Raw genomic sequence first — 16,264 nt, forward strand, 5'->3', positions numbered from 1 at the left:
CTTGCAAATTGCCAACCCATGCACAAAAACTTTTACCTTTTAGTCCCAATATAGGAGCCACTATGAGGGTCCAACCCACTCTGTCTGCCTCACTAAAGTCAGCATGGACCTACTTGTGAATGCTGTTCTTTCCCAGGAGTCTTTGTGTCAATAATAAACTTTTTCTCAAATTTTCTTGTTGTGTGGAGTGTCATCAGCCTCTATGTTTTACCTATAATTGGGAAGGGGTCTATTCCACCTACATCCTCCTCAGAGGACTGAGAGCCAAGTTACATACGGTCACTCTCTGAGTTCCTAGGTTTTGGTTACTCATCTTTTCCCTTTTGATTCCCTACTGTATTTGTCATTATTACTACATAACAAATTACCCAGAAACTAGTGCCTTACAGCAAACATATATTATTTCACAGTTTCTGAGGATTAGCAATGTGGACACAGATGGATGCCTCTGGATCCAAGTCTCTCGTGAGGTTGCATTCAAACTGCTGACAGGCACTGTAGTCTCACCTGAAGGTTTAACTGGGAGGAGGAGAAATCCGTTTCCAAGCTCTCCTATATGGCTGTTGGCAGGCTACACATCTTTGCCACATGAACTTTCATCTCTTTTATCTCCAAAGCACTGCTTCATGACTTGTCAGCCGGCTTTCCCCAGGTGAGTAATCCAAGAGAGAACGAAAGCAAGCATGCCAAGAGAGAAGCCATAGTATCTTTGTATCCTAAACTTGGAAGTCACATCTCGTTATTTCTGCTTTATCCTTTTCACTGTAAGTATCACTAAGTCCAGCCCATTTTCAAAGGGAAGATATTGCATAGGGCACGGATACCAGGAGGTGGAGTCATGGAGCCTATTTTGTAAGCTCTACCACACCCAGCTCTAGAACGGTAGTTGTTGCCTGCAGTTACTTCTGAGTTACCTGAATGTTCCCTTTCTGCTTCTTCAGCTTCACAGATTACACACTGTATAATGATTGTCCTAATATTAAACCTCCTATCTTTGAATAATGTGGTTTATTTTTCCTAATTTGATACTGAGGGGTAGAGTACTTAAAGTCCTTTGGTGGAGCTTCTCCAACCACCCAGCACAACAACTAAAGAGATCATGGCATACTTGTGTCCACATTCCATTGGGCAGAACTCAGTCATATGATAAATATACCTGTAAGGGAGGCTGAAAAATGTATGGAGTGTATAGATATTAGTGAGATTGGCAGTTTCTGTCACACTGCTTAATTTTCAAGAAGTCATACACACATTGTCAACATCTCCTAGATACCACTTTCTCAGCTAAGTAACTTTTTCTTTTTTTTTTTTAATTTTTTTTTTTAATGTTTATTTTTGAGACAGAGAGAGACAGAGCATGAACGGGGAGGGGCAGAGAGAGAGGGAGACACAGAATCGGAAGCAGGCTCCAGGCTCTGAGCCATCAGCACAGAGACCGACGGCGGGGCTCGAACCCACAGACTGTGAGATCGTGACCTGAGCTGAAGTCGGACGCTTAACTGACTGAGCCACCCAGGCGCCCCTAAGTAACTTTTTCTACACAAATAAATGTAGAAAATCAAAACACTCTGTAAGCAGAGTAATTAGAATTTCTTTTTTTCTTTATTGTCATTCAGTTCCTCACAATGAGACCATTAACTTCCCCAAAAGCATTGGAAATAGCAGGACCATTATATAGGTAACAATTAAAGAAAGTATGTGGTTCAAAGGTATTTATGTAACAATGATTTTCTTTAAGCCATTATAGAATTAAATATTAGTATTTGCTACTATACCATATTTTTAGCAAAACCAGTGAGTTGTAGAAACTCTGAACAATTTATTAGCATAAAATACACTGTATTTTATATATTAATTTCCCTACTATTGGGAACTTTAAAGTCATTAGAGAGAAATGAAAATGAATTTCAACTATTTTCAAATACTATAGTTCTTTATAGTCAAAACAGATATAGATAGAATTCATAGTTTAGCTTTCAGGAATTCTTCTCATAGTAAACTTCAAGACTTTTGGAGTTATGACAGGGAGATTATTCAACTACAGAATAAGTTTCCTAACTTTATCTTTTTATACCTAACATATACTATTTAGTATTTGTTTTCTTTTTTAAAAATTAATTTTCAGGGGCACCTGGGTGACTTAGTAAAGCCTCAGACTTTAGCTCAGGGCATAACCTCATGGTTTCGTGGGTTTGAGCCCAGCATCGGGCTCTGTGCTGATGGCAGCAGGGCCTACTTGGGATTCTCTCTCTCTCCCTCTCTCTCTGCTCCTTCCCCACGTGTGCTCACAGGTGTTCTCTCTCTCTCTCTCTCTCTCTCTCTCTCTCAAAAAAATGAATAAACTTAAAAAAAAACTAAAAATTAATTTTCAGGAGCACTTGGCTGGCTCAGTCAGAAGAGCACGCAACTCTTGACCTTGGGGTCACGACTTCAAGCTATAGGTTAGGTTACTTAAAAATTAAAAAAATAAATTAATTTTCAAATAGGTAATATATTTATACGGAAAGGAAAACAACAAAAAAATGCAACGAAGTCTCTTTTGCACCTGTTTCTCAGTCCAATGAATACATTTGACTACTCCTTTACTGTGAGTAACTACTGTTAGTTTCTTATGTTCCCCTCAAGAATTTATGAATGTATAAATGAATATAAACATATTTCTTCTTTGCAAGTACAATATTTTGCACATTGTTTTTTTTTCTACTTTGTGTATCTTGCATTTCCCAAAACTGTTTACAGAAAAGTTCATTCAATTCCTCCCCCCTCCCTGACAACTACAGTTGCATACAGTACATTCTATTGGATGAATGTACTATAATTAATGTAACTAGTCTCCTACAGATGGACTTTTAGGTTATTTCCAAACTTTTGTTGTTACAATGAATAATGTTGTACATGTGTTATTTCTACAGAAATCAATTCCCAAAAGTAATTTGCTGGTTCCAGGAGAGTGTAATTTTGGTGTTTTAATTTTGTTACTAAATTGCTCTCTGTAGGGGGTTATAATAACTTATACTCCAATCAGAAATGTATGAAAGGGCTTATTTTCTACAATTGTTTATGTTTCCAATGAAAATTTTAATTAACCCGAGAATCTGTAGTTGTGACATTGTCCAAAACCGAAACCATAAAGTGATCATTCTTCAACCCACTTCAAATGTCTAAAAAAGATCAGTGCTATAGATATGAATAATTTCAAATAAACCTCTTCTAAAATACGTGAGATTTCATAAGTACATATAGATTCATAAGTACATACGTGTTGTTGCTGTTGACAGAAGAACAAGGATCTGTATCTTTAAGATTGTCCTCCCTTATTGAGCCGGATTAGCTAGGAATCTTGTAACATAATGTTCTCAGCTAACACTCAGTTTTGGCTTGAGAATCTCACTTCAGCTTTGCTATAGTCGTTAGTAGCATTCCTGAAATTAGTTTTCAAAACTAAATTTTGTTGAGGCTGTTTAACCATTGCTCCTATTACTCAGTGATTTAGCAACAGGTAACGTAACAGTATTTGGAATGTGGCAAGAAACCTTTACTACACTGGAGTTTTAAGTTAGAAGAATGTTGACTTTCACAATGCAATCAGTCCCTTCCAATAATAATCTTATATGAAATAAGAAATTTCTTAATTAGAAATCATATTAGCACACGAAAGTTTAATTCAGTTGTGTCAAAGAAACTTGTAATGTCATCAATTGATACAATTATAACCTGTTATATTCTATCTATAAAAACCTTAAAAAGCAGGTCACTCTGCTTTACATTATTAACATTAATAATGATGGAATAAGAATTTTAAAAGCAAACACTTATTAGTCAAAATATACTTTTGGATAAATTCACAAAATGCTCAAAAGCCCGTGAGCCAAGGTTTAGTTCACAAAGTGCCAGGAGTCCTACTAAAAAATGCATTCAAGTAGATTCTGGTGATTGAGGTGTTAATGGGCATACAAAACCAGGTGGTGAGTTTTTGTCTCTACCTAAAATGAATGGAATTATCTTCTCAGACCAAAACATTTCAGGCAAGGTAAGCTTTTTTTATCTGAACTGACCAGATCTTTTTGGTTTCAGCTTTAGTTTGTATCTCCTATTTGCCTAAAGCAAGTCACGAGCATTCACATGACAGCCAAAAGTTCAAAGGTTCCCCTTAGAAAAAACTTCCTAATCTCTTTGTTTATTTTCTGGGCTTTGGTTTTGTTTTCTTGCTCCTTTTAGTTTAAGGGCTTCACACCATTTAAGATTTCATCTCTTTGTTTCATTAATAAAGGTTTAATGAAAACCTGTTGGCCTCAGCCTTAAGGCTTAGCAAAACTGAAACAAAGAAAGTGGGATTCTTATCTTAGGGTTTTCCCCAATTCTGCAAAAATTAATCCCCTCAAATATTTTGCTGGTGTTTTTCCCTGAAAGAGGCACCTCCAAATTTTTTACCCGGCAGGAGACCTCCTAGGAATTCATTTCAAGAATCTGATAAAGGTTTTTTTGTTTTTTTTTTCTCTCCTCTTTTCTTTCTTTTGTTTGTATTTGAAAGGCTGGGTGGTAAAGCAAGATACCCATTTTTCTTGATCTGATAGAGAAAACTTTCCTCTAGTCTTCCGTGCTTCCAGTAATTAGGGAATAGAACTCTTTCTGATTTCTATTCCATTCTCTTTTTCAGTCTATTTTCTTGTTTGTCTAGAACAACTTCTGATTTCACATCTGCCAATTTACCCTTGCTCTCATTAAAACTTCAACTGAAAAACCTTTCTTTCAGAAAGTTTGACCTTACTTAGAGAGGCCTAGCTAAAATTCCTTCCATGCCTTAGTATTAATTAAAACCACGTTTCCCCTGGGTAGGTTCATTGTATAAAAATGATATAATAAAAGTGGATAAAAAGAAATACATTAAAAGCAGAAACAAAGGGAAGGGAGAACAGAACTGGGAGAAATGATTACTTGTTTTGCAGTCTTTAACTGTATGCTCATTGTGGATGGATACTCATGTAATAAATAACTAGCTTAGCTTTTATTTTCAAGTTCTCTTCTCAAATCTTTATTCAGATTCCTTTCTTCCAAAATTGACAGTACAGAGGGAACATCATACAGTTATTAAAACTAAGCAGAATGCATCCATCTGGCATGTCTTTCAGGAATCCAGCCCACTAAGTTTTGCTATGGGTTTGATGACTCAACCCACTAAGATGCAGCACAAGGAAGAATTTCCTCATTTTGCAGAACTGCCAAATCTCATTCATTGGAGCGAAGGCTCCTCATTTGGGGCTCATTTTGAGACAGTTGTTTATCTGTTTAAATATTTTTTAAAAATCTCCCTCAGCAGAGGGAGTTTGTCATGATTTTCTAAATAGCAAGTAAATATACTCCTCCTCCATTCCCCATGAAGCTTCAGATGTCTGGTCACTGCACCTAGTTTTCCTCCCCCCTCCCCCTTTTTTCCTTTTCTTTTCCTTTTTCCACCTCAGCTACATCTATTGACTTCACTTATTTTTTTAGAGGCACCAATTTATTTTCTTCCATTGAGGCATTTGTCTAATTTACCCCACTTGCAAAAAGTCCTTGCTTTATTTTTGAATCCTTCCTTGTAAAGCTGCTCGTCTAGGCTCGTCTTCACTTAACCCCACTTTATTTTTAAATCCTAATAATTAACGTTTAGTACAGGCACTATGCCAAGTACCTTCCAAGCATTTTCTGTCCGGAGGGAGGCACTTTTATTATCCTGTTTGACAGATGAGAAACAAAGGCAAGGGATTCAAGTAACTTGCACAAGGTCTGAGAGCTGCAAGTGAAGCTGAGCGTTATACACCATTCACTGGCTCCACAGGTAATGCACTTAAAGAAAAAAAATCTTTAATACAAAGTTTTATTAGACACAAAGAGTATTTGTAAACTATTTGCAAATTATAAAAGAAGCTCATATCTGTCCCACCTTGAGACAAGCTTTTCAGTTTTGTCCCCTTAAAAAAAATTCCTTTCCTATTTTTGAACCTCTTGCCATTTAACACGGCTCCTCGAGGCCCCTCTTCCCACTCCGCTCGGCAAACGTGTCTTTTATTATGACTCAGCCCAGCCCGCTCCTTGCCAAGCGGCTGACGCTCGCGGCGGAGGCGCCGGGGCCGCCGCTCGGGGGCGAGGGCTAGCGCCGCGGCTCGCGCGCTCTCCTCCCGCTTTACGGCTGCTGAAAACCCGGCCCGCGCTCGGCAGCCGTACCGCAGACGAGCCCGCGCCCGCGCCGCTCAGGTAAACGAAGTCTTTCTGTTTTCAAAGTTTTGCCAAAACCAGCTAGGCGCTCTGAGGCGGCGCGGTCTGGGCCGAGCCTTTCGGCCCTTTCTCCCTCCCAGACTGGCGCGGCTGTGGCGCTGGCCGCACCCTTGCGTGGGTCCCGGGACGCCGACCGGGCGTCAGGATCCCGGCGGAGGGGCGCCCGGGCGGCGGCAGGGCGGGGGCAACCCCGAGGGGCGGTGCGCGGGGCACCTGGCTCCGCCAGTCCCCCCGCCATTCGCTGGCTGAGGGAGCCCCCATCCCCGCCTCGAGGCCCCCGCCCACCTCTCGAAGCCGATTGTCTACGAGCGGAGCCTAGCAACTCCCGAGTGCCCTTTTCTGACACGTTCACACATGCACGCAAGCCGGCTGGGCTGTCCCACGCGACACCCTAGCGGGACGCAGGTAAAGACGAGCGGCGCTGCGGACCGGTGTTTTGGGGATGGCTCGCCCCGAGTGACGCCCCGCGTGTGGAATGCCGCCCCGGAGGACGCGCAGGACCTCTTTCTCGAGGAAGTTTATGAGAAAGTGTTGAAAGAGCAGCCTGTGATTAGCGCCTGCGCTGGCTTCTACCTTAGCGTCAGCCTTAGTACACGTTTGCCCTGCGGTCTCCTTGCGTAGCTCCATCCTCTAGCCCCCCTGACCCCTTCGTTTTCCGAATTCTGTACTTTTCCCCCTTCCATCACCCCGTTTGTTGGGTGTCTCATCTTTTGGTGTCTGTGTTCTTTTGTTCCTCACTGTTAGAATAACAGGCACACGTACAGTATCATTTACTTTTCTATCCTCCCTTTGCTTCCTGTGACTTGTGCATCCTGAGAGGAGTAATAGATCCTGGACCTGCGCGTGAATGTCCTACTGCCTCACTTAGACATAACAGAAGACGTGGGTTTGTTAGAAACCGACCGTAGAAACCTAGATAGCGGTGCTACTTGTTGATGGACTACATCTTGACAACTATAAGCAGTTATGTCACAGGTTTCTGTGGTATTCACTCCATTGAGTTCAATCCAGTAACAGTTCTTTGAATGCTGGTCATGGATACTGGATGACGGGTTAAGAGAGAACAAGATTCAGTTCTTGTCCTGCAGAGACTCCATATCCAGAAGGGACCATGGTGAACACTGCAAAAGTGATACAAAGTACTCTGGGTGAATGGTCAAAAAGGATTAAGGAAAGGATTGGGTTTTATGTTGGAGTGGGATTTTCTCCATTTCTTTAAAATCCCTTAAGAATTCTCAATAGGAAGAGGATATCTTTAACAGTAGTTTCAATTGGCAGTAATCTCTGATTTCAAGACTTCTGAGAAATAAGAAAGTAACTCCTCTTCACAAGAGTGATCTAATATATTCCTGGTACCATACAAAGAGTATTATGGACTTTTATTATAGGACTAACAAGGATGAAATGATCAATTTGTTACTTGCTTACAAAAGCATTATCAGATTTACGTAGAGACATGAATACTTATTCATTTAGTCAACAAATATTTATCGAGTGCCTGATGTGTGCCAAGCATTGTTTTTGGCGCTGCAATAAAGCACTGCCTTCTTGGAATATACATTCTAGTGGAGGGAGACCGTATATACAATACATAGAAAAATATGTGATGGTACTATAGTAAGTGCCGTGGGGAAAGCGTGTGTGTGTGTGTGTGTTTCGTAGTTTAAAAAAGGATTGTAAGGGAAGACCTTCAGAGAAGGTGACCTTTCATTAGACTTAGAGTAGTTGAAGGAGTCAGCCATGTGATATTTGGGGCAAGAGCTTTCTAGGTCTACAGAACAAAATGGTGTGTTCAGAGATCCACAAAGAAGCCAGTGTGGGTTCAGTAGAGTGGAGGAAGGAGGGAAATAGGCTATATGGTCTTAAATGAAAGAGAGACTAGATTGTACTAATGGTCTAGTAAGCTATTGTAATGACTCTAGATTTTACTTGAAATGATATGGGAAGCCTTTGGAGTGTTTTCATCAGAACTAACAACTATTTAACACCATTACTGTGGCATAATGAGAACAGATTGAAGGAAGGCAAGGGGAGAAGCGGGGGGGGGGGGGGCAGTTAGGCTATTATAATAATCCATGTGACAGATGATAGTAGGTTAGACCAGGATAGTAACAGTGGAGGTGGTGAAAAGTTCAGATTCTGGATGTATTTTGATGGTACAATGCACAGGATTTGCTGACAGATTGGGTATGGAGTGTGAAAGCAAAAGAAATTTAGGGGAACTTAATTGCCTAAGCAACTGAAAATATAGAATTTCCATTTACTGAGATGGGAATAGAGCAGGAGAACGATATGGTAAGGATTAAGAATTTGGGTTTGAACGTGTTAAGGGTTGGATGCATGTTAAATATCCAAGTGGGGATGTCAAGCAGGCAGTCTGAAGGCCAGGCTAATGATAATTTATGATTCTTCAGCATATAACTGATTTTAAAAGTGAAGAGATTGGATACATTCATAAAAAAATGTGTGAGCTTAGAAAACTGAGGAGGACCAAGGACAGCATTGGGGCACTCACACATTATGAGTTGAGAAGGAATGATCAAAGGTTTCTAAAAACTAGCTGCATACTTGGTAATAGGAAGAGCTGGAGAGTGTGGGCTCCTGGAAGCCAAATGAAGGAAGTGTTTGAAGAATTAGGGAGGGGACTGGTCACCTGTTTTAAAGATGAAGATTGACAATTGACTTAGCAAAGGAAATCATTGGTGATTTGATGATAGTTTCCATGGAGTGGTGGTGGATGGTGAAAGCTAGTTTGGAACGTGATAGAGAAGAGAAAATTGAAGAGCATGATGGTATGCATCAAAAATCTTTGAAGATTTTTATTGAAAAGATAGGGAGAGAAATGGAGGATTTGTTGGAGGGCTATATGATATAAAAAGAGTTTTAATGATGTGTGAAACAATGGTATGTTGTTATGCTAATGAGAAAGAGCCCAAAGACCTGGGAAATTGATGATGCAAGGAGAGAGAGGGATTGTTCTTATGTTGGAGAGGATGCAACAGTCGAGAGGTTATCTATTAGTAGGATGGACTATTTATCTATAGTAATAAGTGGGGGAGAACTGTGGACACAGATGCAGGTGGGAATGTGTGTGGATGTCCTCTTTGGATCTCTTCTCTTTTGTCATTGTGGTGAGTGGCAGTTGTGGTACATTAGAAATTTGTAGGAAATATTATCTTTTTTCCTCTTGGTTCATGGTATATTTGATGAGCACATACTTTAAGATTGTGAAAATTTCTTGAAGCAAAGAAATACGTGTTTGTTGAGGAAAGAAGAGGGAATTTCAGCCTTGGGTTCTGCTCGGGAGAAGACTTGGAAAGTAAGTTGAGATTCTAGAATAAAATTTAGCTACACGTGAAAGAAGAAATAAGGTAAGCAAGATCATATCATGAAATCTGGGAAAGGCTACGATGAGGAAGGTAAAAACATTGAATTTTAGCTCTAGTGCCATTAGATAACTACAGTAAAGTTCTAAGAATATTATCATCACATCAAACAGATGGTTTAGTTTTTGAGTACCAAATGGAATCTGATGGAGAGCAGTGTTGTTGCTGGTGGTGAATCCACTTATGGATAGGTGGTATCAGACCTAGAAAGAGATGTTAGCTAGAAGTAGACTTCAGGTTAGATTTTGAAATGATATAAATGAGGGGCGCCTGGGTGGCCTAGTCGGTTAAGCATCCGACTTCAGCTCAGGTCATGATCTCTCTGTGCTGACAGCTCAGAGCCTGGAGCCTGCTTCAGATTCAGTGTCTACCTCTCTCTCTGCACCTCCCCTGCTCACACTATCTCTCAAAAATAAATAAATGTTAAAAAAAAAAAGAAAAAAAGGAAAATGATATAAATGAGACTGGATTGGCAACAATTGGGTATAGGGAAAGATAGCATGTTGACAACCTTGCTTATGGATATTGAGCAGTTTGACAAGTTGGAGAGGATTGTTGGAATTGGAAATAGTATCTGTTTGAGATGACTCTCCTTTAGTTATTTAGGGACCATTTGTTTATTGAATTCTAATTATAAAATAGGATTCTGTATGAGGCAGGAGACAGTGATACCAAGATGCAAATGACATAATCCCTGCCTTCAAATTGCCATATCTACTAGAGACAAAAACAAAAGAATGTACACTAATATTCTGAGAGACTTGCTAAATGTTTGAAGTTTAAAAAATTTTTATTATGGAAATTATCAGACACTCAAAAGTAGGGAGAATAGTGTAATGAACCCCAGTGAATTTATCACCCTTTAAAATCTGTCAATTTTCTGGGGCGCCTGGGTGGCTCAGTCGGTTAAGTGTCAGACTTCGGCTCGGGTCATGATCTCGCGGTCCATGAGTTCAAGCCCCGCATTGGGCTCTGTGCTGAGAGCTCAGAGCCTGAGCCTGTTTCAGATTCTGTGTCTCCCTCTCTCTCTGCCCCAACCCCACTCATGCTCTGTCTCTGAGAAATGAATAAGCTTTAAAAAAAATTAAAATCTGTCAATTTTCTGTTGATCTTGTTGTGGGAGGGTAGAAAATGGAGAGATTGCTTCTGTTTGTAGATAATAGGAAGACTTCATGGAGCCTCTCCTATATGATAGGTAAAAAGACAGTTGAACTGAATTTTAGTTGGTTCTAGTTCTGTACCTGCCAATGACTTGCTGGGCAAATTTCTGTTACTCATTTGATTTCTCTATTCTTTACTTTTTGTAAAGTGTGTCTATATCAGGGGGCTGTAAACTCCAGTCTGTCACCTGTTTTTGTAAGTAAAGTTTTTTGGAACATAACTATATCCATCAGTTTATTGTCTGTATCTATTATAGATCATAGTATCTGCATTTGTCATAGACTGTAGTGTTGGGTAGTTGAGACAGAGATGGTGTAGCTGGAGAAGGCTAAAATATTTATTCTGGTCCTTTACATAATGTTTGCCAAACTGTATTCTACGTGGTCTCTGAGATTCCTTTGGCTCCAATATATTAATCTATTAGGCCACCAGAAATTAGCAATAATTGCTAATATTTTTTTAAGCATTTACTAAGAGCTAGCACTGTTGTTTTGGTTTGTATGTACTAACACATTTAATTTTCACCAAAACCCCATTAGACAGGTCTTATTAGTTCAAAAATGAAACTGAAGCATGGATGGGTGAGTAACTTACCCAAGATTACATAGTAGTAAGTAGTGGAACAAGCAGTTCTGTTACAGCATCCTTATCCTAAGCTATAATGCTGCATTCTTTTTAGATACATAGGAAAAATATATATGAAAAGAATTTTAGCCAGAGAATGAAAATTAATTGATAAATCAATGATTTGTACTTAGGTAGTCCTATATTGTGATTATATGTAAAGTCTTTAAGATGCTGACTAATCCTGAATGTACATTACAGTTGAACAGGTATGAAATCTAAATATGCCTGGGTAGAATATTCTAGTATGTCATTATTTTATTTTCTCATGAGGGCTTAGTGAATTTTTGAAAGAACACTTTCCTTTAAAAAGTAAGTAAATATAAAATATAACAATAGGAGCCCATTATTGTTTCATCTGACAGTACCTAATCAGTTTTTAGGAGTCTGTGCCTTTAGTATATAACATGATTGTTTGGGCAAAAAATTATCTAATTATTTTTTACCAGTCTGTCCCTGGATAGCTTTTGTGTCCATGTCTTCTTTGGCCTTCAGGTTTTGTTTTGTTTTGTTTTACTGAAAAATGAACAGGTAGCTCAAGATCATTTTAGTCCTTTTTACAGCTGAAAAAATAAGGTGGTATAATTTTTTTACATGGTACATTTAGAGAAATAGATAAGATAGCAACATGGAAGAACTAGGTTTGTTAAGCCAAAAATTTAAGGTCTCACATGTGTAAACATGTATACAGATATGAATACACATAAATATAAGTATGCACATGTAGCTAAAAAATCAATGTGATTTTTAAAAATGTGATTTATAGTCATATTTGGTATATAGGCAGATAAGTATCTGTCCTATGTTTGTCTATTTTTGTATTTGTATGAAGGAATGGATAATTTCTCCCCCTGAGCCAAAAGCATATAGTTACATAGAAAGTGAGTCTTGGTGAATTCCTTGACCTCTGTGATCTGGCATATTGTCTCATGTTTTCTTTTGCAAAACTTGATTCATTGCTCAATTTTTTTTGCCATTTAAAAGCAAACGGTATGCTTGAAATCAGGCTTGTCTGTTTTGCACTGTTGCATAGGATATTGGATGTCAGACAAAATTGTAATTTAATTGTTTTGACATTTTGATCTGAGCGGTTCAGATAAGAAAGGTGATTTGTCTTCATAGAAACCTAGTATTTTGAGTTCAGCATGATTTTCCCTATTTGTTTGTAAGTGTGGTTTCAAAGTATAAATAGTTAAGTTTTAATAATGGAATTTATGCTCTCAGTATTAATTACCACAGTGTGGTTTGTTTAGGAATATATTATGGATATTTTATTTTCAGATGTTCAGTTGTGAAAAATTTTAGAAGAGCTATGAATCCTTTAAAAACAGATAATGAAAAGTCTATATTTTTGACTTTTCCATTGTATATAGTACCATCAATGAATGTTTTCTACATTAGAGATGGCTTTTTGCTTTTTTACAACGTTAGTATATAAAATTATTCATTAACTTCTTCAGTTTTAGGACTTTATTTATTATATTGGTCCAGCCTTATTTATTGGTAAATTTATAACTCTGTATGAGCTGTGCTGTCTTATTCCTGTGCATTGCATTCAGTTATCATTGGTGATAAAATAACCTCAAATAATGCATTCTTAAATGTACTTTGGATCTGTTTATTTTTTTACAATTAGAAACTGGAGAAAGAACACAGTAGAAACACTTTTAAACAGATCATACTCTGTATGTAAGTAGTAGTTTATTTTTTTGTTTGTTTTGTTTTAATTTTCAATTTAACACATTACTCAGTGATTTAACAACTTTTTGGGTATCTCCTGGTTTTAAGAAGCACTTACAGCTTAGCTCCCAGAGGGGACCATTCAGTTTTTGTTTGTTTGTTTTACCAAACCAGAAACATTATTTCCTGCTAGACTTCAGAACTCTTAGAGTGTGTTCAAACCAAAGTAAATACCTTCTGGTGTATTGTATCACTTTTTTGAAATGCTGGTCATAGAAGTCAGCTTGAGATTTTTAATTACGTTGAGGTGATAAAAGCTTCCTTTATCTGACCTTCTCAAGTGATGTGAATCTGATTGGGAACGACTAAATGAGCCTTGTAGTTTTGGACCTTTTCTCTAAATTTAATTTTGCTAAATTCCCAGAAAACTTTAAAATAAGAACCAGGTATTTTTAAGCTACTTATGCAGGAAGCCTACTCTTACATATGTTTGTGAAAATGCCTCAGGCTTTACTCCTTCTTGTTGAAGTGAGACGGTGTATAGATGAAGTTTCCTTGGGGAGGCTCTGTGTACAGGAGGCAGGTACGTGGTTCCTAGGATAAGGCCTTTTGGAAGTCATAGCTGAAATGATAGATTGCTAGCAGTTATTCCTCTTCTAAGAATTTTCCTGAAGTTAGCTTAGTCAACAAGGATCTAATGGCTATTTCAGAATAGGCCAGCAAAACAATTTGTGAATCACCACCTTGTAAGTGGAAAATAAAATGATGATTCTCCAGTTGGGGTACTCTGAGTTATGTTGGAGGGTTCCAAGCTACAGATAAACTTGTCCATCTTCTGTGAATGCCAGATTTACTAACATTTTTTTTTTTTTTTATTTTTTGGAGAAAGTGGTGTTAACCTTAAAAATAAAATAGCCAGTTATTTTATCAGCAAAATGAATTTATTTGGGAATAACAGAGGAATTACAATTTGGGACATACAAGCGATGGCAAACCATAGACAAACCATAGTTACTTGATAGAGAAAATGGAGGACGTTGGGGAGGGAATGCTTTGAACAAAAGTCTGTTGGAGGAAAGTGAGAGTTCAGGGTGCCGATTGTTTTCTCATTGGCTGAGTTGTGGCAGGTTGTCGTTGGCTAGGCTGTTGCTGGGCAAGGTGGAAATCTACTTTCTTCCTGCTGGGGTAGTAAAGTGAACTTCTTTCTGCCCAGGAATGTGAAGTAAGCTTTGATGGCAAGATTTGCATGAGAGCTTTCTCTTCAGGGCTCCCTGACTCCATTTGAAATGAAGTTTCCCTTTATTAATTTTCTGGTAAAAAAATAATTCTGGTAAATAATTTAACTGGTAAATTAAATGTTTAAAAACATAAATGTGAAAATGACATCAGTGTAAAATACATGCATTTTAAAATAAAATTCAAGATTTTGAAAGAATTTCTTGTTTATAGTAGATCTGTAGGATATATTTTCAGACCCCAGAAAGGGATATAGGTTGACATACAGATAGATAATTTGGTTGTTATATTCATATCATGCTTAGTCCCATTAAGCTTATTATATACTGTCAAATATTCAGATTATTGCCATTATATACCTGCTTTTGTTATTTGCTTTCCTGGTGTTTACCCACATTGATATCTTAGATTTGCAGGAATAATGTTCCTTCTTACTCTTTCTACTTTTCTCCTATACTCCTGGCAGTGAGATCTTATGATTTCTGTGAGATGCATTAAACTGTAGATAAATAGGAACATGCAAAGATAGTACAGAGTGGTCCTGTGTTCTCTTCATGGTTTCCCCTATTGATAACATCTTACATGTATTAAAACGAGTACAGTTAAAACCAGGAAAAAGATTTTGGTAAAACATGTGTCTAGTTTTTTAAAAATTGTATTTATTTGTTTGTTTGTTTGAAGAGAGAGTGAGCAAGTGAGCAGGGGAGAGAGGCAGGGGGAGAGGGAGAGAAAATCTTAAGCAGGCTCCACACTCATGGAATCTGGTGCAGGGGTTGATCTCACAACCCTTATATCATGACTGAGCCAAAATCAAGAGTTGGATGCTCAATTGACTGAACTACCCAGGTGCCCCAATATGTGTGTATAATTTTATGTCATTTTATCTCAAGTGTAGATTCATGCAGTTTACCACCATAATCAAATTATTCATCACCACAAAGATCCCTCTTAGAGCATGCTGCAAAAATAGATACTAAAAGAATCAGAGATATTTAACTTAGTTAAGGAATTACTCACTTCTTTCTTTCTAATTTTTAAGATATTTTTATGTACATGGTAGATCATTTCATATTTGGGGCCATGTAAGAGAAAGATGAAATATTATCATGCTTCAGGAGAGCTTTAAATAGCTAAAATAGTCACAAAGATAGAGATAAAATCATTTGTGAAAGTTTTTTAAAGCTCAATCTCAAGTTTGTCTTCTAAAACTTGTGTTTTGGAAGGTTAGACATTCATATGCCTGAAGATGGGGATGCGGTGATACCCTGTGATGCCTGCCTATCTTTATGACAAATCCTTATTTGTGTACTGGAATTGCCCAGACAAAACTTAAAAGTGAAAATAGGGGAATACATAGAAACAGGGTCTTCTTGAAGGTCTTAAGTGCCGAACCAGCCTTGTATTTTCCTGTGGAACCCAGAGTTGGAGGAAAATAACATTTTAGCATTATCAAAAGCACTATTAAGTGACATTGTGCCACATTTGATTTTTACAGGTGTTAATGTTTACAACTACCATATCAAGTTATTCACTTACTTTGTTTAACCAACATCCTGTGAGGATAATTACTCTATCACTAGGGTCTCACAAATTCTTCAGAAGTATTTCCAGGAAGTCATGATCTGGGATTTTAGTGTCACATATTATTATATGAATGATATAAATGTACTGTTGAAGTACAGTTTACATATATCTTAATAACTTTAAAAATATTTTTAGCTTCATTTTTTTGACAGTTTGTGCTTTTCAGTATATGAAACAAGCTATCTTCTGTCTGGTTTCAGATAGTAAATTAGAAACTTTTTGGAGTTTTGGAGATACTATTGAAATTTTGTACTGTCATAGTAGTAGCTGCTTTTTCATTAGTTCTTCCCCATTCTTTTTATCAGAATAATGAAAAGAATTCCTGTTTCTCTTCTCTG

At 37.9% G+C, this 16,264-nt stretch overlaps 1 protein-coding gene across 3 annotated transcripts in view; it reads left to right on the forward strand.

Moving 5' to 3' along the window:
• The first annotated feature begins 5,909 nt into the window (after nucleotides 1-5,909).
• Nucleotides 5,910-16,264, forward strand: part of NAALADL2 (N-acetylated alpha-linked acidic dipeptidase like 2) — a 1,339,397-nt gene continuing 1,329,042 nt past the window's right edge. For 2 of the 3 annotated variants that reach the window (XM_040480794.1, XM_040480792.1), the window contains exon 1: nucleotides 5,910-6,234. The gene's annotated coding sequence lies outside the window, so the exon portion shown is untranslated. Of the gene's footprint in view, nucleotides 6,235-6,494; nucleotides 6,661-16,264 lie in introns of those variants that run through there. The other variant, XM_040480793.1, reaches the window with a different exon arrangement.

The sequence above is a fragment of the Herpailurus yagouaroundi genome, unplaced genomic scaffold (assembly GCF_014898765.1).
Source record: "Herpailurus yagouaroundi ecotype Mexico unplaced genomic scaffold, PumYag 159, whole genome shotgun sequence".
Taxonomy (NCBI): Eukaryota; Metazoa; Chordata; class Mammalia; order Carnivora; family Felidae; genus Herpailurus; species Herpailurus yagouaroundi.